Source organism: Mytilus edulis, chromosome 14, assembly GCF_963676685.1.
Source record: "Mytilus edulis chromosome 14, xbMytEdul2.2, whole genome shotgun sequence".
NCBI classification, from domain to species: domain Eukaryota; kingdom Metazoa; phylum Mollusca; class Bivalvia; order Mytilida; family Mytilidae; genus Mytilus; species Mytilus edulis.
In genome coordinates, this window is record NC_092357.1 from 8816077 (window position 1) to 8842666 (window position 26590).

Sequence of the window (26590 nt, forward strand, 5' to 3'; positions counted from 1 at the left end):
TCTATACTGTATTTAAATAATTCTTAGAAGGTTTCAAAGTTTTCTAGAGAATTAATGTTGTAATTCTTAATATAACATAAAAACAACCATATGTAGTCCATTAGACGATATTTAATGTAATCATTGTTTTTGTAAAGTCAAAAAGTCGTAGTGATTAACAGCGTGCACCTTGAAACACAATAAACATTTCAAAGAAATCAATTATCTCCTGATGTTTAATCTTATTTCACTTTTCAATTAAAGAATTGAACAAGGCGATAACGAAGGATTAGATGCACATTTGTGTTAATGGGTTTTTATTTAGTTACATAACCTGCTATTCTCGTATTTCTTACTTTGTTCTTAAACAAGGCGATAACGAGGATTAGATGTACAGTTAATGGGTTTACATTTAGTAACATAACCTGCTATTCTTGTATGTATTACTTTTTTCTTAAATTCTAAATAAATGAGAATAAAACCATAACACAGGTTGATCTTCACCAGCAGTTTTGTTAAATTTGCTTTGATTGAATCCTTGAAGTTGTTTTAAATATACGGGGTGAAATAACTCACGGCTAATAGTATCATAAAGTAAACAGTACGTGCTTCTATTTTGAACTTGAAATAAAAACAATGCATCACGTTATTCATTCTATTTTATTCGAATTAATTTTCGATTATAAGAATGAATATGCAGATGAAACAAAATATGTCGTGGAATCAGCTGAACAAATAGATCATAAATGTAATTGTTGTTGTAACTCAGGAAATCCATTAAATTTGGTATCAGAGGTAAAATGAATCTAAAGTATGTATGAAGGACTCGAAAGTGCGATGATACTCTAAAGTGCGATGGTCACGCTAAAGTACGATGGTGTCTCACGCTGAAGTGCGATGGTTGTTTGTTTGCTAAAGTACGATGGTGTCTCACGCTAAAGTGCAATGGCTGTTTGTTCGGTAAAGTACGATGGTGTATCACGCTAAATTGCGATGGTCCAAAGGATAAAATTCTAAGTATTAAAACATCGAGGTTTTAAAAGTCTTTTTGCAAAAGCTAATTTGCTAAGGTTTAACATATGAGATAGGCTTTACAATTTACCGGTAGGCGGAAGTGATTGTTTCTAAATTAACAAGTCCAACCATGTACTAATTACTATTAAGGTAACTTATGTTTTCAAAATATTATTTTTCATGTAAAATGATTTTTTTACAATTCGAAGCGTATTGAATATTTGGATAATTGGTGTAGATTACCGTTCACACTAATGTTACAACCTATCTTACATTTGTCATTAAAATTAAAAATAAAAAACTCGCACGTTCATTGTCAGAATATGTATTTGTATAAGTTTTAATCAGGCTAAATGCAAGAGAAATGCAATGTATGCCAAGCTTTCTCCTTTTTTCGTAGCGAGTGCAAATAAATGTTTTGTTTTCCTACAATTTACAGTACGAACTAATGTCTTAGCAGACAATTTATAATATACGCATGAAACATGTATTTTTATTTTACTGACGTTACTTTTCGTTAAAATCAACGGAATTTTAACGGAGATCACAAAGTAAACTGCCACAATTCGAATGTATCCGTTTGATTCAAATAGAAGCAGGATAGGTATGCGTATACTGTTTTGTATTTATATAGTAAAATGGTCGACTGTAGTCCTTTCTTCCAGCACTTGAAAAAAAACCTTGTGATTTAGTAGACAAAGAACATGGTTGAATTAAATCAATTACTAGTTAGTCATGGACATTTGGTGTAAAATTTGTTTATCAAATATTCCTAATCTATCTTCCGGCATGTTCATTTTTAGTTTGTATAAACAACTGTTAACGTCATAATCCAACTACATCTATACTTTTGCGGACCATCGCACTTTAGCGTATACCATCGCACTTTAGCGAAACCATCGTACTTTAGCGTCCCCATCGCACTTTAGAGTCCTACATGTATATTGGGGGTCGTATCACTTTTCAATACACTGGTTTAACATGCTTAAGACGTTGATTATTGGCACATATTATCGTTGATTTGATCTGGACTGTAGAAGCTCTCTGTGATCAATCAAAAACAGTCTACCAATCAAATTTAATTGTCAATCAAGTGATTATTACATTGTGTTCTACTGTTCATTTTGCTCTTCTAACAAAAGAATTTGAAATTCTAATATGACGTGCTTCTTTCGATTTGTAAACAACACCGTGATAAAATTCTCGATATATCTATACTAAGCGCAGACTCAGAACTGTACTTAATAAAGACTGCTACATTTTGCCTCCCACGTAAATCCACATGTATCGTAACCTATGTACAAACGATATGCCGATTTTGCTTGCTTAAACATTTCAAATGAAAAATATATTATAGAGCCTTTATTTTTATTATGATGCATAACAAAAATAATCAAAGCATTACAGCTAAGAAAACTGTACAAAAATCAATATTAAGATGAAAGTCCCCGTTATGCCAAAAATGCTTTTGTCGCATTAACGTCATTCAAAGCATGACGTCATACAAATGAAAACGATAAAGCTGAATCTTCTTCCGTTATGCGAACACTTTAAATTCGAAACATATTGCATTCAAATGGAGTTTTGAGGTAGGAGTTGCTTTATCTTCTATTCTATATTATGTTTTTTACATTTATTTATTTCAGCAAGTCAATATGGTTGGTCCTTAATTACGAAATGTCAACTCCGGATTTGACGGAATCTTACGTAAAAAACTGTATTAAAAAATGCAAATGTTGGGGTTGAAATTTAAAAGAGTCAAACACATTTTAGCGGTTTATAAATAGATTTCATACAAGCTATGGATTTATTGGAATTTTGAGCTTTATCTGTCTATGGGTGAAATAGAACAGCAACACACAAGGCAAACCCACCCTCACTTCGTTTTTTTTATAACAGTATTCGTCCTATCATAATTCATGAAAGCCTTGGATTTGTTGTAAATTTACGCATGGCCTGCTTGGCAGTGATATTTGTTAAATGTATCCCTCGTTTACACTCAGGATTAAATTTGAATATCATAGCAAAAGCCTTGTGTAAATTTACAACAAATTTGTGGCTTCCTTGAATTATTTTTAATTTAACCCTCACATGTCAATTTAACCTCAACAATAAGGGCACCAGTAGTTCATCCATTTGTCAAATCTTAATAATCAATTTCGAAAGGATAACTCAAGTTAACAAACAACACTGAGTGAATATACATGTCGAAAGTGTCAACCCTAAATCAGGAACCTGTTAACCAGTGGTTTCAGACTGTCTCTTGTATTTTTACGCATTGCCTTTTATTAAATTTACGTAAATAAATACGTTTCTTTTATAATCTAAAATCTTTTTAAATGTGAATATTTGAAAGTAACCAATACAATCATCATAGTTGAATACATGGCGGTGACCAGAAGCTGTACAGATCATTTTACTCTGGATGCTTTTTTGTAGTTTATTAACTGATAATCATAGCAAATATCTATTTTAGATAATGCATACGATAAAGCCTTAAACCAATATTTATTTGTCATAACATTAATTAATATCTATTGATCAAGATATAATATGAATTATACTAAGCGTTAACAGATATCCATAGATATAACAACAATTGTCATAGATTTTATTCCTATCAAAAAGATAACGTTGATATGTTAATATGAATGACATCGGTATTAAGGGAGTTCGCTTCTCAGTTTCTAAATAATTAACTTTCCAAACACTAGGGTATTTAGATAGGAGATTACTAAAGGAAATCAAAAGAGCAAAAAACAATATATAGGTCAATGTGCTTTTTTTCGAGACATTAGCCATTGAAATGATGGCTGGAATATATTCTCTCTTGACTTTTCATAGCTTTAATCATTGACAGGTTTAAGTTGTCAAAAACTATTAAAAAATAATTAAAATGTTATTAGACTTAAACATTTAGACTTAGCATTATACATGTAAAAGATTTATAAAAAGAAAAATGGGGATCAACAGGCAATTTTTTTAAAGGCATTCAAATGGATAAAACCAGAGGATTTCCAAAATCTGACAAAAATCCCAAAACATGACTAGCAAACTTCCTTAAACAAGGTTTTAGCATAAACTCATACAACGTACACAAACCCTGACATTAGTTTAGCATCAACAGATCTACATTGAAATATCGGTAAGTCTAGAAAGGAAAGTAGTACAATGGAAGGATGCTTTCTGTTGATTAAGAATTTGATATTGTACATGTACTTTGCGGTTTACCATATAGTTATATTTTTAATGTCGTGGTATACCATTGTGCAAATTGGTCACTACATATCATGTATTGACACAGGACACAAAGAAGTACTACAAAAATGTATGTATCATGTATCAGAGCAAAACAAAAAGATACAATACGCATACGCGTTAATCGAGTTTTGAATCCAACTAATTCAAACTAAACGACAACTCTTTGGGAGGTCCGTAGATGGCCTGTTGCCAAACAACATGTCTGTCCTACAATGAATCTAGGTTGCAAAACTTTGCAGTACATAAATTCATTGTAAATTTTTATTAATGATTAAGAACTATCCTCTTGCATATGAACTTGAAAATTAGTCATTGTGTGAAGATAATTCACGTTGGTAAAGGTCTAAAAAAGAAGATGTTGTATTATTGTCAATGAGGCAAATCTCCACAAGCTCCACCAGAGACCAAATGATAAATATTATCAACTATAGGTCACCGTACTGCCTTCAACAATGAACAAAGCCAAAACCGCATATAAAGCTATGAAAAGCCCGGAAATAATAATTTAAAACAATTCTAGCGAGAAAAATAACGGCTTAATTTATGTACACAGAATGAACGAAAAACAAAATGTACACACAAGAAAACGGCAACCACTGAAATTACGGTTCCTGACTTGGGAGAGGCACATACATACAGAATGTGGCGGGTTTAAACATGTAAGCGGATCTCAACCCTTCCCCTAACCTGGGACAGTGGTGTAACAGTACAACATAAAAACGAACTACAAAAATCAGTTGAAAAAGACTTGACTCATCAGATGGGTAAAACAACAAATACTACAAATACAAGTGGATTGACTACAGCAGTATCTATCGAAAGAATGAAGCCCAAATATCTAAATGAAAACATTCTACACAACCAAACCGTATGAGCTTAAACAGAACAACCGGATTACTGAAAAGAACACAACAAGTTTTAGAACAGTGGAAAGATGAACGCAAAATATATGAAACAGGCTATATTATTGTTATTTGTAAGTTGAATGACAACAGTAAAACTTACCGTTCCTCCTTAACCAAAATCAACCCTTTTTTTTAGGAGTTTGTGTTGTGTTTACTTTAATTCCGATAATACTTTGACTTTGATTTTCAAGAGCTTTAATCTCAATTTTGTTTAAATGCTTTTTGATATTGTTTGTTTTGTTGTTGCGTTATCTTGTTGTATTATCGAGCAGTTCTTAAATATAGACATGTTGGGAATACGTTAACATTAGTATCTACGGGACTTTCGAAATGTTTTCTTTTTTATAGCGTCCTTTTAGTCTTATTCTATATCAATAAAACGAACTTAAATCTTTTAATTAACAATATCTGTTCTGACTTTGATTACACGTGTTTAAATGTAGTTGCACTGCATGACAGCAATCAGATGACAAGAAATGTACCTGTTACATTGTATATAGTCAATTAAAAGATCATTTACAGTTGTTCAGTGCTGTAATGTGACTTCAACATTGTACTTTGATTTATCAAAGATATAATCAGTCCTTGATAAAATTGATGAAAGCTTATTATCTTATAAAACTGGTTACATTTAATCGAATGATTAGTTCAAGAAAATGCATTTCATGGAGTTTGTTGATTATAGATTTACTTTTTTGAGATTATAGTTATGTTTCTCCAATGGCAATTTTATTATGTTATCACTAATGTATTAAATTTTCGATAATAATCTTTACCAATGATATTACTATTATAATACCATGATAAGAAATAAAAGAAGTAGTAGTAGTATAAATAGTCTAAAAGAGTTTTACACAATGAATCGAAATTATCGTCACCATTAAAACATTACATGATTACAAATGTATACATTACACTTTGTTTTACTGTCGATTTAATGAAAACCTATAAAAACATATGTTTAACCAAACTTCTTTATGAGAAATGTTATCACAGATATACCTTGAAAGAACTGAATGAAGAAAAAATTAATGAGAAAATATTTATTTGGTAGATGTATAATGTATGAAACATCAATATATATCAGACATTTAATCATCTTTGCGATGTATTGTAAGATAATTGGCGATTATGGTCATCCCCATTCTGTTCTAAATTATGTTGGTTTAGAATTGCTTAGCTACAATTATTCTAATTGACTTAACTGCACTAAAGTCTATGAACAGTAAAGGAAATGTATTCATCACACACTCATTAACAAACATGATTAAGTTCTCGTACCTTGTCCTTCAACTTGGTGAGCTATTAGTCAGCAAAATCCTATCGTTTGGTTTCTATGTTATTTTTTTGAAAAAAAACAGGAAATTAACAACTCTTCAATTATTGGATTCACTGTCAAGACTTGAGTACTTTATAAAAAGTGCATATACGTATACCAACAAAAAGAATTCTCAAATTTCCTGTTAAACGTCATTTATGTCGAAACACACTGCTAAAATAAATATGCCCTAGAAATGCTACAGTCGCTGCTTTCCATGTATCACCCTGTGTGTTACGTCTATAAGTTCAAGATGGTTAGTCGTATCCGGTGATTAAGCATCAACCGATACCTTCTGGGTAAATATGTTCCTCCTGAATCTTATATATCACCAATACAACTGTTTAAAATGTTAAGCTTATTGTGTACTGGTTTGACGCCTGTAGTTCGGTGATCCAATGTGCTTATGATATGCGTAACAGGCAGCTTCGAAGTTAAAATTGAGAATCTTCTGAAAAGCTTCTAATTTCATTAAATGAAAAATTGCATTCTACCAAATAGTGCTTAACAAATTGTTGGTTTGTGAAGAGAATATTACAGACGAACGTAAAGTGTCAATTTCAATCTAACAATACATGGGTTTTCAGGTCAGTAAGAACTGGCTACCGGGATGTTCATATTCTTTGTGAAAGTTGTTTCCTAGTTTTCACAATTGATATTCAGCTTAGAGTGTGTAAACATTCCGTTTTAGTTATCAGCAGTTAATATCACCCGGGAATTAATATCAGAGGCTTCATGTAGAGTCTGATCAATCAACATGAGGTATTCACAATTAAATTATTTAAACCAAATGATGGTAAATTAAAGATTTAATATGATTGATAACAACAATAAAGTCTTGATGCAATGTACTTTGCAGCCGTAATAACTTTGATCTGGTTCACTTTTATCGTGAATAAAAATAAGTTATAATTTCATGAATCTTAACTTTAAATAGTCTACACTTTATGTTTCATGTTTGACAACTTTCGTAACAAAATACTCACATGTTAGAAATTATCAATTTAAAATATAATTATGTTCTTGATTGTTGAAAAGATATATAAGACCACTTTACAGGAAAATATCAAATGTATCTGACCGGTTACTAATAGTATGTGTCATGTTTCTATCTCGTTATAATTCAAGGTCTTATTACATGGTATGAACAATAGAGCATTCTCTTTTATCAGGGTGCAGCAGCTTAAGTCGAAACAATTTAAGCTCCTATTTCATGAAAAGAAATGTTTTCCAACCATGCAGTAAATTGGTGCTTAACGCTAATTGGCTACTATAAATAAGTAGTTTATGATCTGAGGAATTGTTAAGTGAAATCAATTTCTAAGTAAATAAGATATGTACCAGATTTTTGTAGAAGTTTGCATGCAACGTTGGCTTGTTGGACTTTAAATCAAAAGGGCATTAATATAACACCACTTGATATGAAAATCTATCAAATTTAGCTGACAGGCTACTAATTGTTTTTGTGAAAGTATGAATTTTGATATAGTTCAAGAACTAGTTACATGGTACGAACATTGTAGAGTTCACGTGTATATTTTTTGTGATAGCTTAAATGGAATTAATAAAAGCTCCCCTTATATTGAAAGAAGTGTCCTTCAAACAAGTGAAAGCGGTGAATCACAAAAATACTGAACTTTAAGGAATTTGGTGCTTTAGGCTAATTGTCTGTAACAAAATAATTTATGATTTGATGAATTCTAAAGTACGGTCAATGAGTCATTAGGTATCCTATGTAAGAGTTCTTGATAAATTGGGCATTAAACTTTGGCTTGATAATCTATAATCCAAAAACCGTAATATTACTAAAAATATATATCTTAGAGTTCAAGGACTAATTACATAGCATGAATATTGTAGATTTCACCTCAATCTATAAGCGTAAATGAAATCAATTTGAGATCTCCAATTATGAAAGGAAGTGTCTGTCTAACAAGTTAATTGGTGCTTCATGCTGATTGGCTAGTAAAAAGTAATAATATTTGATCCGATGAATTGTTGAAAGAGGCCAATGAGTTTTGAGCAATGTCACATATTTTGGTAAAATATTGCATATAACGTTGGCTTGTTTGACTATAATTCAAACAGGACAGAAGTCTTGTATAATTCAAGGTTTGATGACATAATATTTACATGGCGAGTTTACTTCTATCATTATTTCTGTAGTGATAATGGGATAAAAAAAATGCTTTCATGATCAGAAGTGCCTTTCAAAAAAGAAAACTGGTGCTTCATACTGATTTGTTATTAACTGATCAATTGTTCAGTTAGGTCAGTAAGTTGATAGATATATGTTGTCAATGATTTTGGTAACAGTTTGCGTGCAACTTTGGCTTTTTGAACTATTATTCAAAAAGGCGATAATATTAGAGCACTATACAGGAAATTATATCATATTTTTCTGACAGGTAACTAATGTTTGTTGTCGTGTAACAATTTCCTTATAGTCTCAAGGTATAATTACATTGTATACAAATTGTAGAGTTTACTTCTATTATTGCTGCGGTAGGATAAGTGGCATTCATATAAAGTTATACATTATTAAGAAAGTGTTGTTTCCTATAAAGTAAGCTAATGCTGATTTGTTATTAAAACTATTGATTTATGATACCATGATTTTTGAATGCGGTCAATATGTTATAAAAATAAAACAACAATACCGAACTCCGGGTTTATTCAAGAGGGACAAAATAAAATGTTAAGGTTGAAGGTTCTCGCCTGTTAACACCTTAACACTAGCTGCATTGTATGCAAATATTTTTAACCAAGAGTCTGTTGTTCTATGTTTGTCGTTTTTTGGTGTGGTGTATAGGTGCTTCACGTTTTTTTTAGATAGATAAGACCGTCGGTTTTTCTGTTTGAATTGTTGTAAACTAGTCATAGCATGGTCCTTTATAGCTTACTGTTCGGTGTGATAGAAAGATTTATGTTGAAGGCCCTACTTTGAGCTGTTTTTGTTCACTTTTTTACTGTTACTTATTGTGACTGTTTTGCTGAGTATGAATTCGCATTGCTATAAGACGTGTCACGTTACTTTTCCATCCTCAATTCATTTACATGTACATAAGTTTGATGTTATATTTGTAATTCTCATCGGATTTTGTCACATGTCTTAACGTTTGCAGTTGTAAATCCTATTTTTTCTGTTGTATTCCTGTGATAGGTAAAGATAATAAATCATCCAGTTCATTTATTAGATTTAAGTTTGGATCAACGAAATTTACACGATATATTTGGTTTATCGTTCGATTCAGCAGAAACACCGACATAGCTAGACAGTACAAGTAATTATCTAATTACTACTACAATTTGATATTTATTTGTATTGTAATTTTCACTGTTATTAATAAATGTTAGATAAGTCATACAAATCTAATCTTGAATTTCATCCACATTCTTTCTTAATTTGGGAACTCGTCTGAAAAATTCAAACGTGATGTCACTTTGTACTTTGTGCTTTGCACTGGCTTTGGCTAACACGGCTGAGTATTTTTGTAATGTATCCGTTTGTATTCTGTAGCTAGTCACCACTTCATTTTTATCATGTATATCTATTATATAGTCATTTTATAAAATTTACTGTTTGCAAAAGTATGAATTATTCTAAATAATAAGATGTTCTTGTCCCAGGCGGATTACCCTGGACGTATTGGTCACAACTTTTTTTGGAACTTTTGTCCCTCGGTTATCTTCAACTTTGTACTTGATTAGGCTTTTAAACTTTTTTTAATCTGAGCATCGCTGGTTTGTCTTGTGTGGATGTGGCGCGCATTTGACGCATTAATGTTTGTTTCTTTGTCCTATATTTTATTCAATTTATTTGTATTGTAGCCCTGTCATGTAATGTTGTCATTTTAATGTTATAATTTACATTGCCTTTGAAAGAGGTTTGGCATGCCACAAAACCAGGTTGAACCTACCATTTTGTTTCTTTAAATGTCCTGCACCAGATCAGGAAAATGGCCATTGTTATATTATAGTTCGTTTTTTGTGTGTGTTACATTTTAATGTTGCGTTTCTGTTGTGTCGTAGTTCTCTTATATTTGATGCGTTTCACTCGGTTTTGCTTTGTGGCTCGGATTTCGTTTTCTCTATCGATTTATGAATTTTAAACAGCGGTATACTACTTTTTATTTTACATCGTGAATGAAACGTTGTCTCATTGACACACCTTATTCATAATTAATTGACTATTTTCTAAATAAGGAAATGATTGTACCAAATCAGGAATATGACAGTCGTTTCCCATTCGTTTGACTTATGAGTTTGCAATTGGTTTAAGGACTGTCCGTTTAGAATTTTTATTGGAGTTCGGTATTTTTGTTTTTATACTTTTCAATGAGATAGCTAACTTCATAAATAACAAACATACATATAGTTGTACAACCTTCACAGAGAAGATACATTTAATGAAACGTATAACTTGGTAACATACATGAACCTGATGTTCAATGGTTGTTGTTCGTTCATAATGTTCATAAGTGTTTCTTGTTTTTTGTTTTATCTATATAAATTGGACCGTTAGTTTCCCTGTTTATATGGTTTTACACTTGTCATTGTTTGGAACGTTTTAAAGTTTGCTGTTTGGTGTGAGCCAAGTCCCAATGTTGAAGACCGTCCTTTGACCTATAGTGGTTTACTCATACCACATTTTCTTATATCTATGAACGTAATAATAAAAACATGAAGTGTGGTATCTATAATTGCAATGTCGACTGTATTCTTCAAATATCAAACGTGTATTGAAAGAAGAGGATTGGACAACATACTTAATCTTTACAAATTCTTCCCACTGAAAATAAATTCACTAATTTCATACTTTGTATTAGAATTTAGATTGTTCATTGATCTTTCATTACTGCATTTAGTAAGCTACCTATTTATTTATAAACGCATATATTATAATAATAATATGTGAACTATTGCCAGATTACTACGTTGAAAATTCGTGTTTAAGCTTTATTTATCAAAGAAGTACGTTAAGGTTAAGATTTAAGTATGATATTATTCAAATACACCAACCCACATAACCTTTTGGAATATATGTTGGACATATGTAAATATGATTGCTTATGAAATGAGTATATATATAAGTACGTCTGAGTCAGTGACAACTCTACAACAGATGTATCCATCGGATCGCCATTAATGATGGTGATACATGGCTGTGTACATAATGTATATACAACTCGTCTAAACATCAACCAAACGATGTTAGATCTGTAAATTTGCTTTCGCAAATTTTTGGTTCTTCCCTCGCCGGGATTCGAACCCATGCTACTGTGATATCGTGACAGTGCAGGCGATTTGGTGTCACGATATCACAGTAGCATGGGTTCGAATCCCGGCGAGGGAAGAATACAGATCAAACATTGTTGGGTTGATGTTTAGACGAGTTGTATATATATACCACATACCAACTTGGACGAATGACCACCATTACAAATCACTGTATAAAACGACAGCATCATTTGTTTAAATTGGATATCCGACTGTAAATTACGCTAGTAATGATAAAAGCACGGACTCGTGTGTTTGCCAGTTGTTTATGTGTCGTATAGTGATAACGAAAGGACAGAAGCGTGTGGTGGCCATTTGTTTCTATGTCGTATAGTAAAGTAATTACAAGAGAACGGACGCGTGTGCTGATCATTGATTATGTGCCGTAATGACATACCCAAAGAACGGAATCGTGTGCTGATCATTTATTATGTGCCGTAATGACATACCCAAAGAACGGAATCGTGTGCTGATCATTGATTATGTGCCGTAATGACATACCCAAAGAACGGACGCGTGTGCTGAACATTGATAATGTGCCGTAATGACATACCCAAAGAACGGACGCGTGTGCTGAACATTGATTATGTGCCGTAATGACATACCCAAAGAACGGAATCGTGTGCTGATTATTGATTATGTGCCGTAATGACATACCCATAGAACTGAATCGTGTGCTGATCATTGATTATGTGCCGTAATGACATACCCATAGAACTGAATCGTGTGCTGATCATTGATTATGTGCCGTAATGACATACCCATAGAACTGAATCGTGTGCCGACCATTTGTTTATATGTCGTCAAGTAATAACGAAAGAACAGACTTGATTGTTGACCATTGTTTATTTATCTAATAAAAATAACGAAAGCACGGATTTGTGGGTTAACCATTTATTTGTATGTCGTAACGTAATAACGAAATAACAAACTCGTGTGCTGACTGTATACGTCGCTAAGTAATAACCAAACATTATATGTCGTAAGGTAACAATGAGAGAACAATCTCGTGTTCTGACCATCTTTTTATGTGTCGTTATTTCAAAACGAAAGCAAGGACTCGTGTCCTGACCATATTTTTATGGCGTAAACAAATCTCGAAAGAAACAAACTCGTGTGCTGCTCATTGCGTATATGTTGTAACGTTATAACGAAAGAAGAGAACTGCATGCTGACCATTTGTGTTTTTTTTTAATATAAATAGCAAAAGAAGTAATTCGTGTGCTGACCAGTTGTTTAATGAAGTAATTCCCTCGTTACTTCTGTCAGTTATATATATGACTGTGTTTATAAAGCATTGCACTATCTCATTTGATTACTAAGACTTGTTATGACCAGCTTTGGGAATAAGATGTCCTTTAATCGTTATTTGTATAATTACAGTGTCTCTTGTCATAACATGCTATTACTTATTCTGAAGTATATGGTTGACAACAAAAATAAGCGAGGGAATTAATCTTGGAAAATCAATCGTGTGAAGAGATTATTGAGATGTATGATAACCTAAGGGGCAACCAAAAACCGAAATTAGAAAAAAAGGAATACAATATAGTTGATATCGGCTGTCTTCTTAATAAGCTGACGGTTAATATCGGATAGGATTTTAACCAACTGAGATCTGCATATAAAGTGACATGCCTAATACAACAATTTAAAAAAATAAATATAATAGCAACATCCTAACTATAATTCATTGCACATCTAATTGCTATTTCAAACATTTGCATTGTAATGTTGTAGAACCAAAAAGAAACGTCAAAGCTAATTATGTTTTGAAATAGAAAAGAAAAGAAAAACAAATAAGTCTTGGGTTTCTTTTGAACTGAGTTTTACTGTGCGTATTGCTGTATAGTTGTTTTGTATTCCACATATGCTACAGGTACTAAGGGAAGTTTAAGATCTGGAAAAACGTGTTTAATTTGTTAGCCCAATTCAGAAACCTCTGTTCTTTGGTTTATGTATATGTTTCGAAGTTTAGAGAGGCGTCCTTTTTCTCGGTGAACTAGTTTACATTGTTTTCAGAGACCAGCTGAAACCCATCTCAGGATGCGGAATTTTCTCGCTATGTCCCTATGATGAATACCCATTGGCGACCATTGTTGGTTTTCTGCTTTTTTGGTCGGGTTGTTGTCTATTTGACATATTATCCATTATCAATTTAATTGTCAATATGTAAATAAAGGCAACAGTAGTGTACCGCTGTTCAAAACTCATAAATCCAGGGACAAAAAACAAAATCGGGGTAACAAACTAAAACCGAGGGAAACGCATTAAATATAAGAGGAGAACAACGACATAACACCGAAACGTAGCACACACAGAAACGGACCAAGCATCAGCCAAACACCACGAGAATAACAAATATAACAAGAAAACCAAATACATGAATTTGGGATAGACAAGTACCGTGCCACGTCTGATCTCAATATCTCAAAAATAAGAGAAAACACAAACGACTCAACGTTAAAATGCAACACAAATGTTAAATTTAAGAGGTCACTGTACAAATTAGGAATGTTACTACTTGATATCGGAAGATGTTGTATGAGTTCCGATGAGACAACTCTCCATCAAAGTCACACTTTATAAAAGTAAAACCATTATAGGTCAAGGTACTAGTTCCTTTCCAGAAATTAAGTCTGTCATGTTTAACAAAGATAGTAATCAAACAAACATTAACTCAATCGGTAAACCGTCAGGAAAGTTTCCTTATTGTCCACCAGTCACTGAATTAACTAGTAATGTAATAATCAATTATAAGAGTGATTCACCTTCTAGCTGTAAATATCGGTCCAATTTATCCAACACATAATAAATAATTATCATCACTCGCACATCATCTTCTATAAGAAAGCACAAATACGAAACTAATTGTTGTAATAACTGTTATGTTGAATTAAAATCCTGGTACCTTTGATAACTAATATCAATTATTACAATTTGTCGATTATTTGACATGTTTTGCCCTATGACGGTGTATTTTTCACGCAGGTTGATCGGGTTCTTTTTGTAAATTATTTATTTGTAGAATAGTTCTTTACCCGGTGTTTTCTTTTTCTTTTTTTCTAAGACTTGAAATACATTTATTGAAAATCACCTGAGTAAGATTTACCTTGTATAACCCAGGGAAGTCTACACAAGGGTCCCTGTGTTTACATTTTATCGGCAGTAGGTGCATCTTCCCTTGATCTTAATTTGTAATATTTTACTTACCATGGACAGGACATGATACTTGAAAATATAAGGCAATGAAGTCGCATATCAGTGCACCATCAATTTTGAGAACAACTATCTCAACGTTTCGTACACCAACAAAATAGTTTTGCTGACAAATTTATTTTATTTTTATATTCTCTACCAAAATAAAGGTCTAGTCAAAACAATTTGCCGAATAAAAAAAAAAAGAAAAAAGCTCGCACTAGCGCGCTCGTTTGGTATTCTTGTTGATAAAGTCAATATCAAAAACAAAGTTGCCGTTGTTTTCACTTACCGCTGTTATCAAAGAATTTTGATATAATATTTTTCAGATCTAATGGTAGGGATCTTCCTGGTACTTACCGATCTAATCTCGAAGATCACTATCACGTGGGAAACACTGGATCCCGGATGTAAGATAGTCGAGTTTCTACAGGCTATGTCAACTTGCACTTCAGCATTCTCATTGGTCGACTCAGTGTAGTGATCCGTCCACTAAATAGAGCGGCAAATGGTAGGTATCATATATCAAGGTCCAAAAAGGGAGGTCCTTTATTTCCTTATACATTGTGTACTTCAATTTCTTTGAACAGTGATCTTTGTTGTCAATTATTATATATTCTTTATATGTTAGTAGATATAGGAAGATGTTCTCTATTTTTCTATATTTACTATTTTGTTTGCCACTCATTCTTCACTTGTATACCATTATTCTCTATATAACACATTCTGACTCTCATAGTAATGATATCATTAACTAGCGGTCTGAACACTCAAGGAAATTAATAAATGTTCAGTTGAGACAAAGGTCTCTTTATTGCAAAGACCATTATGCTTTCTTGTTTTAACCAATCAAAGACTCTCATAGATAAAAGTAGCTGTAAAACATGGCATAGTTACTCTAGGAGATTCCTAAAAATTTATTTCAGACATATTTCACTTTGTTGCAAAGTATTCCAGTAGTTGTTCGCCATGTCTGATTTTAATTATGTCATCCATCTTCCGGGTATATACTTTTGATATTGTGTCATTTTGTCTGGGTTATTGTAAATGCAGTTGCATGTTTAGACCAGAAGCAGTTAACAAATATTAGATGTCTTTCAAATAATTATGTTCAGGATAACACTATAATGTATTTCATATCTAATTTGTGCAGTATATGACTGAGTAGTGATCAGTAACATTAAACAAATAAAAGGATTTGATAAAGTGTGATATTTTTAACTTTTATTGATGGATTGAGATTTAAACCCAATATAACTGCATGACTAAATGACAGACCTTAAAAAGGTATTGACTAAAAGCATAGAACCGATTATTTTGTCGTCAAACTATTCATCAATCTTCTTTCTTCTTTTCTAAATCTGCAGTAACATTATTTAATCAGATAAACATCACCATCATAAATAACCTACTAATAACGTAATTAAGACTGTATTACTGTATGATCCCCGTTCCTTCGAGGAGAAAAGCCCCCTTTTATCGCGACAAATTCTGGGGAGGGGGACTCCATTTCAGTATTTTCTAGACTATTTCTCTTTATTATTTGTTTTTGTACACTTTCTTTAATTTTTATATCTTTATATTTTAACATCTCATTTTCTTTATGTTTTATTTTTTTATCCAGTTTTCTCTATTCTGTAATTTCCCCCTCATTATTCCGTAGTATGGGAAGGCTTGAGGCGATAGCATGTCAAAGGCAGACGTGTGGAACTTCTTGTATTAGCTGGCCAACCTTAACTTTGTGTTTCGAGCTTTAATCATCTTAGTTATCCTACACCTTGTACACGTACGCTGTATTTTGATGGTTGTTGATGTAATTCTTCGTGCATGTTTCAATATTGTTGTTGAATATGCACTAGTATAATATTTTTTTTTATCTTGTTTACCCATATACTTGCCAAATTCTATATAAAAATTAGGATATGCTGTATTTTTTCCGATTGAGCAATATAACAAAATATTTTACAAAAAAAAAAAATAACGATATGCCTTATTTACTTTCATGGAAACCAATATCAATTGTGAATGTTGTGTGTTTAATTAAATTCGAAGTGATTAGGAGAAAATAACTTCCGCTACTACCGTCTCAAATAAATAAATCCTCTTTCTATACATGATATTTATCTGGTTTAAGTATTGTTCAATTTAACCCCCAAAAAATGGTTTAATAGCTATATAAACCTCTCACTTGTACGACAGTCTTAAAAAATATATTATATTGATAACGATGTGTGAACAAAACAAATGGACTAAATTGACAAAAATGTCAAAAACTGACATCAACAAATTATTATACTTTGTACATTTGTATTTATGTTTTTGCAGGTAAAAGCTGGACATAGTAGCCTAAGCTTGGATCTTTGCTGCTTTATTTGTATTTCCAATGTTTCTTTGTTTTTCGTCAAAGAAGAACAAAATATGAAATTTTGTAAAATGGAGTTTACCAAACATTGGATGTGGCAGGTAAATATGTAACACTCTCAAACGTGTCCTGTCCCCCAAACGTGTCCGATTCCCCCAAATGTGTCTATTCTCCCTAAACGTGTTCGTAATATCCAATATTCCCCAAACGTGTCTGATTTTATAACCCCCAAACGTGTCCGATAATTGTTATTCGCCAAAACGTGTCCACTATTTAACGCCAGGACGTCTCACGTCTTTTAGCGCTAATACATGAATAAAATCAATAACGTTTACGGCAATTCTATAATGGGGGACACAGTTGATGAAGTGATCATTTATTAGTATTAGTTGGTTCAATGCCGGTTGTTATTGCAAATTTAATCTGTAACATATAAATCGACTTTTGACTGAAATTGCTTATAGTCCAGTTGCAAGTATTATGCTCGTTTAGAGCGCACAAACATGTACAAACAATTCTAGTTCAGTTGGATTAAGCGTTTACCATAAGATAGCACCAAATTAAATTCAAATATAATTTATTTAGGTTAAACTATGCCTATACATATTGTTTAAAGATGTCAATCTTATTTACAAAGCTTGTATTAACAATTACACAAACAAAGCAAGCAAGCCAAACAAAGTTTTACTTTGCAAGCATTAGGAAATCAGCTGTAATCCGCGAATACTGCACGGTAGGATTTTAAAAGAATTGGCTCCCTTTTTTCAACAGTTTTGATATTTTAAAAGATATTTAAATCATAAACTGGTTATCAGGATCACTACTAAAGTGAAGACATACAAACAAAAGTCATACATTGTAAGTCCAGTGCCAAATATTTCATGCATTATTTGAACGATATCATATTAACAATAAATACTATACATAAGTTTTATTATAATACCGGGGATTTAGGATTGGGCCTAAATTTGTTTACGATTATTCGGGATAAACCTTAGTAAAAACTGGTAGTAAGGTTTTATATTATGAACTTTTAGTTTCGAGCATCACTTAAATACACGCAATCAAGAGACATTACGTCCAGTTGCAAATATTTCATGCATGGACAGGACGACAACATACTTTGGATAAGTTATATAATGAGATGTGGAAGAATATTTGCCAGAACTCTTGGATTGTACCTTAATTATTCCGGGAATTTGGGATTAGGCCTAAATGAATTGTGTACAGTTATAAGAATTTACACTTTACGGTTTTTAGGAATCTACACTAATCGTAACTCGGAATTAAATTATATTTTTTTGGAGCGGAAAAGGCCAGTTTTATTTTTACGGAATATCAGTGTAACAATCTTTTAGTTCCCTTTATATTATAGGACAACTTTGGGGGATTTGGGCACGTTTGACGGATTGGGCACGTATGGGTGTTTATTAAAAAATGGACACGTTTAGGCGTTTAAATAATACAAATGACACGCTTTGACGCCCTTTTTACAACTAGACATGTTTTGCAGTTCAGTGACGTCGATGTGGACACGTTTGGGAGTATCGGACACGTTTGGGAGTTTCGGACACGTTTGGGGGGAAGGACACGTTTCTGAGTGTTACAAATATACTAACATAGCTTCGATCGTGTGATAAAAAGGATTACGAATAAGAAGATGTGGTACAATTGCCAATGAGACTCTCCAAAAGAGACCTAATGACACATACATTAGCAACTATAGGTCACCGTACGGCTTTCAACAATGAGCAAAGCCCATACTACATATATTGTAGTCAGCTTTAAAAGGCACCGAATGGTGAATATTCAAACGAGAAAACCGACGGCCTCATCTATGTACAAAAAATTAACGAAAAACAAATATGTAACACATCAACAAACTGCTACCACTGAATTACAGGCTCTTAGTTTAGGACAGACACATACACACAGTAAGTGTGGGGGGGGGGGGTTAAATATGTTAGTGGGACCCCAACCCCCCTCTTACCTGTGACAGTTGTGTAACAGTACAAAAAAAGAACTAAATATAAAAATCAGTTAAAAAAAGCTTAATTCATATGATGGGTACAAAGCGAAATACATCTAACAAAACACAAAGCGGAAGTGGTCGAGTGCTTGTTTATCCTCACAAACAAAACCTTTGAGAACTGATATGAGTGTACTCGCAGTTACTGACAGCTAGTTCAAAGCCACTAACAACTATTGAAAAATCATGCAACTTATAATATATATGTTGTTTTTTACACATTTGCATACAACCTTGTTGTCCATTTTCATTTTGCTTCAGAAAAATAGCCAGACCTGCAGTTGTGTTTTTTCTTGTTAATTCTTATTATTAAAACTTTGATAGATTTGATTAAAAGTAGAAAGAGGTAACGTCTATATAATTTGGTACAATTATATCAAATACATATGTTTTTTAGTAATCATGATTATCATTTATATAAAATAAAGGAATGTTAGCCATAAACATGAGTTATGTTTTTTAACACAAATACAATATTAGCAAATATCTATATTCTTACTTGTTTTATGTTATGAATAAATCAAGCTTAATTATTGTTGTTTTTTCTTCAAATATTAAGATAAAAATCCCAACATTAATTTCATAAGGCAAATGACTGTAACCGTCATGAGAAACAAATGTGGTATTCGTAATTTTGACCTCCGAAGATTTGGACCTCAACAACCAAAACCTAAGATAAGATATAAAGGTCAGCATATGGTCTTCTCGTTGAGAAGATATCATGTGAGGTTTGCATTAAATTAAATAACAAATAATACGAGATGTGTTTATTTCGTTCAGATTATAGAAACAAATATTAAACGACAACATAACTTGTATTTCTATATCAAGTAATAACAGTAACGTCCAGGGACTATTTTAACTCGTAGTTAATTATATCACATACCGTTATCATTGTTAATCCTGGTGTCATCTGGAGTTTAACTTTCTTTGTTATGTGTATCGATCGACAATTGACCAACAGCAGATCTCAATGGGAATTTACCGCTTATTCTTTATCTTAACAAAGTGTATCATATATGTTTTAGTTAAAGGTTTAATTATGTTTGTTCAGTGTCAAATGTGTAATAATATTGACACAAAAAATATGATATTGTCATCTTCATTTGAAAAGTAACCGAGATAATGTTTAGGGCATAAATATTTTTGATAACTGTCAAAGATTAAATTTTGAAAGCATTTTAAAACATTTTTCTGTGTTGTTGTTTTGCTGTTTGAAATTTTCTACATTAGAAAATGCCTGTACCAAGTCAGGTTGTTATCCATTCGTTTGATGTGTTTGGACTTTTGATTTTGCCTTTTGATTTTTGACTTTCCTTTTTTGAATTTTCCTCGGAGTTCAGTATTTTTGTGTTTTTACTTTTTCATTATGTATAGTTTTTTCTTTATTGTTTTCATTTTGTACCTGCAGGTGTACCTATCTTTGAACGCTGCTGCCGTTTTCATAATATCAGCTGTTATTATTGCCTTCTGCTATATTGTCATAGTAACTGTTTAATGGAGAAAGGTGAACTTTGCTTTGGGTAATGATACCTACATTAACGGCTGTTCTCCAAAAATCATTATCAACAAAGGTATCACACCTAATTTAAAATTAACTTATAAGTTCATAAGTGTTTATCGTTTCCCTTTTTTTATATAAAGATTAGACCGTTTGTTTTCATGTATAAAGTTTTACACTAGTAGGTGTGTGTCCCTTTGTCGCTTGCTGGTCAGTATAAGTCTAGCTCGGTGCTGAAGGTCGTATTTTGACATATAGTTGTTTACATCGATACATTGTCACTTTTGGATGAACAGTTGTCTCATTGACACTCATGCCACATTGTAATGCAGTAGTGTTCGTTTGTTGGTGTATATAATATACTATGAGATTAATTTTGTATTGACTAACGCTACATGAATGTGGTCTTAAGGGGGGGGGGGGGATACAAGTTAAAAAAAAAACAAGTCAAATAATGACGGTCCGGACGACTCCAAAATTGTGATTTTCTTCATTGAATTTAAACAGACGATCAAGAAATTATCAAAACTTCATGTTCATTGTACTAAGATAGTACAACGAACATTGTTTAAAGTCTACTCTTTTTGAGTGGCACATCTTACTGTATGAGGAACTTCACTCATTCGGCTTAGTTTGTAGCTGTTCATCAAAGTTGTCTTTAGTTTATTGTTTGTACATAAATATTTTTTTCGTTTGCTTTGGTTTCAGATTTGTCATTTAGGGCCTTTTTATGATTTGATATGTGGTATGGGTTTTTTGCGTTGTTTAAGGTCGAACGATGATTTGTTTTGATAACTTTCACATCATTCGGTCTTTGGTAGATATATGTTTCATAAGCAATCATACCACGATTTTTTTATGTCCAGGCAGTTGTTAAATAGGCTTTAGAACCTAGTTTTAAATCGTTTTCTATTAGTTTCGCAATAAGTAAATTAGGAATTTGCAAATCTTTATATTATGACTTACAAAAATATTACAAATATTAAACTAATGAAAATATTTCAAGCGAATAGACAAAATCAGTGGAATCATGAGCGTCGTTCTTTTAAAGAGTCTCGACATTTGACCCATTCAAGAGACTAAGTACAGAATTTTACAAAAAAATATAATACATCATCAAATAGACACGTACAAACATTTAGTTAATTACAGATTGAAATAGAAAAAAAGCATATTCAATATAATTTCAATAGCATTATATTATTGGTCTTCCTTTGTGCGGTAATACAAATGTGGAGCCCGATTATCGTACTTTGAACAAGAAAAACACTCAATCACATTAATAAATTTAGTGTTTGATATATTATCAATGTTCCCGTATATTTATTCCAGACAGACAGACTGTACCGCAACAAAATCAAAAGAAAGTTACACGGAACGGCAGTTCTAGAGGTGTTATCCCAAAGGCTAAAATCAAAACAATCAAAATGACATTCGTTATTGTATTAGGTAAGTAAAATTAATGGAATATTGAATAATGATATTATACCCGACCATGCAGTACAGGTTTTGCTCATTGTCGAAGGCCGAACTATTGCCTTGTAATTTCCTGAATTCACATAGTTTTAACTTTGGTGGGAAGTGTTTGGGGAATCAAGATATAGTTAATTGGAAAACAATCAATATGATATTTGTACTCTCAGGAAAAACAATATGATAGAACACTACTTAAACTTGAGGTTTACGTACATTGGTACATACAATGTATAATTGGATCACCAAAATATACCATACGGTCAAACAAACAACAAAATAAACTTCCTTTTTAGAGTGTATTACTTTGAATAAAACAAACGTACACACAGAGACAAAGAAGAGCAAACATGGCATGTCTTGTAAATCTTTCTTAGACATTTCCTTTTCATGATAATCTCCAGACATGTGCAGAACTTCCCGCCAATTTTTAATAAACAGTTGAGTCTTTATTAAGGATGTTTGCCCCTCCATCTTTTGATTTTTTGCCAGATTTTCGGAATCCTCTGGTTTTATCCATGTTGTCATTAAATGAAATTGCCCAATAACCCCTACTTTCCTTTTGATAATTTTATTACATAAGGTTAAAAAGCCATATTTCAAAATTATATAAAATTCTTGTAATTTTTTCATAGTTTTTGAAACAAAGAAGGTGCCAATGTTAAACATATGAAAAATCTAGAGAGAATTATTTCCCGCAAAAATTTTCAATGGCTTATACAATGTATCTCGAAAACGAGCACATAGAACCTCCATTTGTTTCTACCTTTTTAGTTTCTTTATTTATATACTATCAATATATAATAGTCTGTTAAAAAGCTTGTTAGTTTTTAGCAGGGTAGCGAACATAGCGATATGTCATTAAAAATTAGGTAATAAGTTATTTTTTAAACACAAATATATTCCTTTCCGCGTGGAACTTGTGCAGAATACATACTCGGATTATTTAAAGGGGAAATTCCGATGGAAATAAATGCATGCAAACCTTTGACAAACAATGTTCATACATTTAAAGAAAAGTCTATATATATTTCACGTATGCAAATGTTGTATTTTTATATCTTTGTTTAAATTTTTTTCAGCTTTTATTTTCTGTTGGAGCTCATATTTCTTCTTTAACCTATTATGTGTGTATGATTATATACCTGATCCATATTCACAACACAATACTGCTATAAATACTTTTATACAAAGTTTGGCACCCTCAACAGTGCTGCCATACCTTTTATATTCCTGCTCTTCAATTTTAATACCGTCAAATTTGCGTATGGAAGACATAATCGCCACCTGTACTCGCCACCATCTACACATTCATATTTGTAATTGAAATTGACTGTAAAACCAACGTAGAAAGAGTCGCCATTTTGACTCACAACCAACATCACAAGTACAGTTCTAATTATGCCCGGACATGCTGAAAAAGTATTTAACACACATCTATAAATATTCTAAATCCATTGATCTGATTATACAGATAACATGTGTTGATTCTTATAGAGATGTGATGCTCAAAACAAAAGAAAGCAAAAAATGATTACTAATAATCTAGGAAATCATCAACTACTGGAAATTAATGACCATCTGTACTCGAAATCTACTCCGCTATCGCATATGTAACAACAATTACTATAATGTCCCTGCAAACTACGAGATCCAGGCAGTCTCCATCTTTACTTGATACCAAATAAAGGCAATAGTGGTATACCGCTGTTCAAAATTCATAAATAGATTGAGAAAAGACAAATCTGTGTTACAAACCAAAACTGAGGGAAACTCATCAAATATAAGAGGAGAACTACGACACAATAGAAACACACCATTTAAATGTAACACACACAGAAACGAACTATAATATAACAATGGCCATTTTCCTGACTTGGTACTGGACATTTTAATTAAAATACATAGTGGGTTGAACCTGGTTGTGTGGCAAGCCAAACCTCCCGCTTTTATGACAATGACAAATATAACATTAAAATGACAACATTACATGATAGGACTATACACATAAATGGAAGAAGACACTATTGCGTGTGTACTTACAACTTGTCTTATTACTCTATGAACGACGGATAAAATTGTCACAATGATTACTGATCATCAACAACTACACAATCGTATTTGTATTACAGTAAAACTCAAAATTATCAAATCTACGTAGGCATAACAAAGTTATTCTAAAAATTCAGCAATTTTTTAAAAACAACTCATTTATTTTCGAAGAGAAACAATCGATTACATACTATAAATTTGTGGTACAAGATTGGGTTTCTGTTTGCACTAACATTCTATAGTGTGTTGTTTAGAATGCGTTTCCAGTACAATAAACAGTTTTCATGTATCCTCATAGGATTATGATGACTATGGTTTTCAATTCTCCGAAAAATGCAATGTGCACCATTGGTTCGAACCGTGTTCTGATAACTGTCTTGTACTTAAATGTCACGAAACATACAGGAATCAGCTTAAAGAGTGCCATAATCATTTTTATCTATAATTGTAAATATATTTTAATTGTAAAACTTGTTACATAAATCAGGTCATTATTTCCTGAGTCGAAGTTTAGTCTTTGATTACATCTTGCTGCGTCTTTATGAATTGTCAAACGGTAAATATCACATGACATTAATATGTAACTTGTCCCACACCATGTAATAAACGACAGATTGTTTTAGCATCCTGGTTTATCAAAAGGATTTTATCATAGAAATAAAGAAACTTTTTATTCTTCTTGGCATCGCCAACTTTTTTTTCGATTAAATCACAGTTTCGCATTAGTAAATGAATTAAACTTTTATTTAACTCCCAGAAGACATTATTCTTTTTTCGTTAGGTTAATGTCTCAATAACCTACAATATCTCTGATCATTTATATGAAGACTGTAATAAGAAAATAATTTTCCACATTTATTGCAGGAAACATAAGTTCAAGGTAATTCCACTTATATTGCAATTGAAATTAGTTCTCCGCACTTGCTGCTCGGATAGGTACGACATTGAAAGAACCGACTATAAAACGGAGCAATTGCGGAGAATTTATTTTAATTCGATTGGGGTATTTCCGTACACTTTTTGTTGAGACCGTGCATGATAATATTACTAATTAAAGGATAGTAATTTTCTCTATCGCTATGTCTTATACAGTATTAATGTCCATTGATAAAGGAAGTCAATAGCTGATGTCTGATACTTTAGTATTTACAGATTACATTGACTGATTGAAATTGTGGTGATTAAATCTTTAATATAAGATATTTTCCGAAGACATCTAGGAACGTGAGAGTCCATTTATTAAACAGGGATTTTAACGTTTGGAAGGTTTCAGATTGCATTGGAACAATTGTTCTCGTTTTAGTGTCAATTATAATGAAACACATAAATGTGGTTTATAATGTTAATTTATTTAGGTAAGGAAAATATTATGTAAATGGCTTCATTGACTAACTTTGATAACTGCAGTATAGAAACGATTTCAGATAAATGTTTGAAAAACTCATCCTTTCAGTGGGTTGCCCTTCCCTAGTGTATAAGCATCTGGTCACTCCTTATTTCTAAATCTAAGTTATTTTACCCACCTTGTAAATGCAAATACACAAGATTACAATTGGCATTGATCTATTATGTATTTATCGTTTCGCGTTTTCGCTTGATTCAATATCAAAAGCCAAAATCTATATTGCTTATTATGAAAAAAAGAAGGTGTTGTATGATAGCGAATAAGACAATATGTTTCAAGACCACATGACTGAGAAAATAGCATCCATAGGTCAGAGACGGTCTTCAACAATAAATAAAACCTATTTTTCGTATTCGGCTATAAACACCTCAAAATTACCATTGTGAAGACAATAACAATCAAAACCAAAGAAAAAACAAAGACTCACAAAACCAAGGGACATTTACATCAACAGTTATAAATAATAAGTAAGAAACAAAACGAACTCCACTAAAAACCGGGAGTGAAATCAGATGCTCGGAAAGGGTAAGCATTTCCTGCACCGTATACGGCACCCGTCGTGTTATTTCTTTGTTCAGTTCGGTAATAATTGAAGGTTATTATGACTGACGAAGAATATCAGATATGATTTCTGACACACTTTTGTCATAATGGCCAATCAGCTCATGATGGCGACCATAACATTTCTTGAGGTATGACCTTATTTCGATTGATTATTAGCCCTGTCTTAGCAACTTTTGAGAGAGCGGTATTCCTCGTTCAACAAAATCAACGTACTTTGAGCTGGCTCTAGAGTAACGTATCAATTGAGAC

The 26590-nt window shown here is 32.2% G+C and overlaps 1 pseudogene; it reads left to right on the forward strand.

Annotated features, from left to right (window-relative positions):
- Positions 1–19937: 19937 nt before the first annotated feature.
- LOC139503956 (cardioacceleratory peptide receptor-like) overlaps positions 19938–26590 on the forward strand; it is a 63934-nt pseudogene continuing 57281 nt past the window's right edge.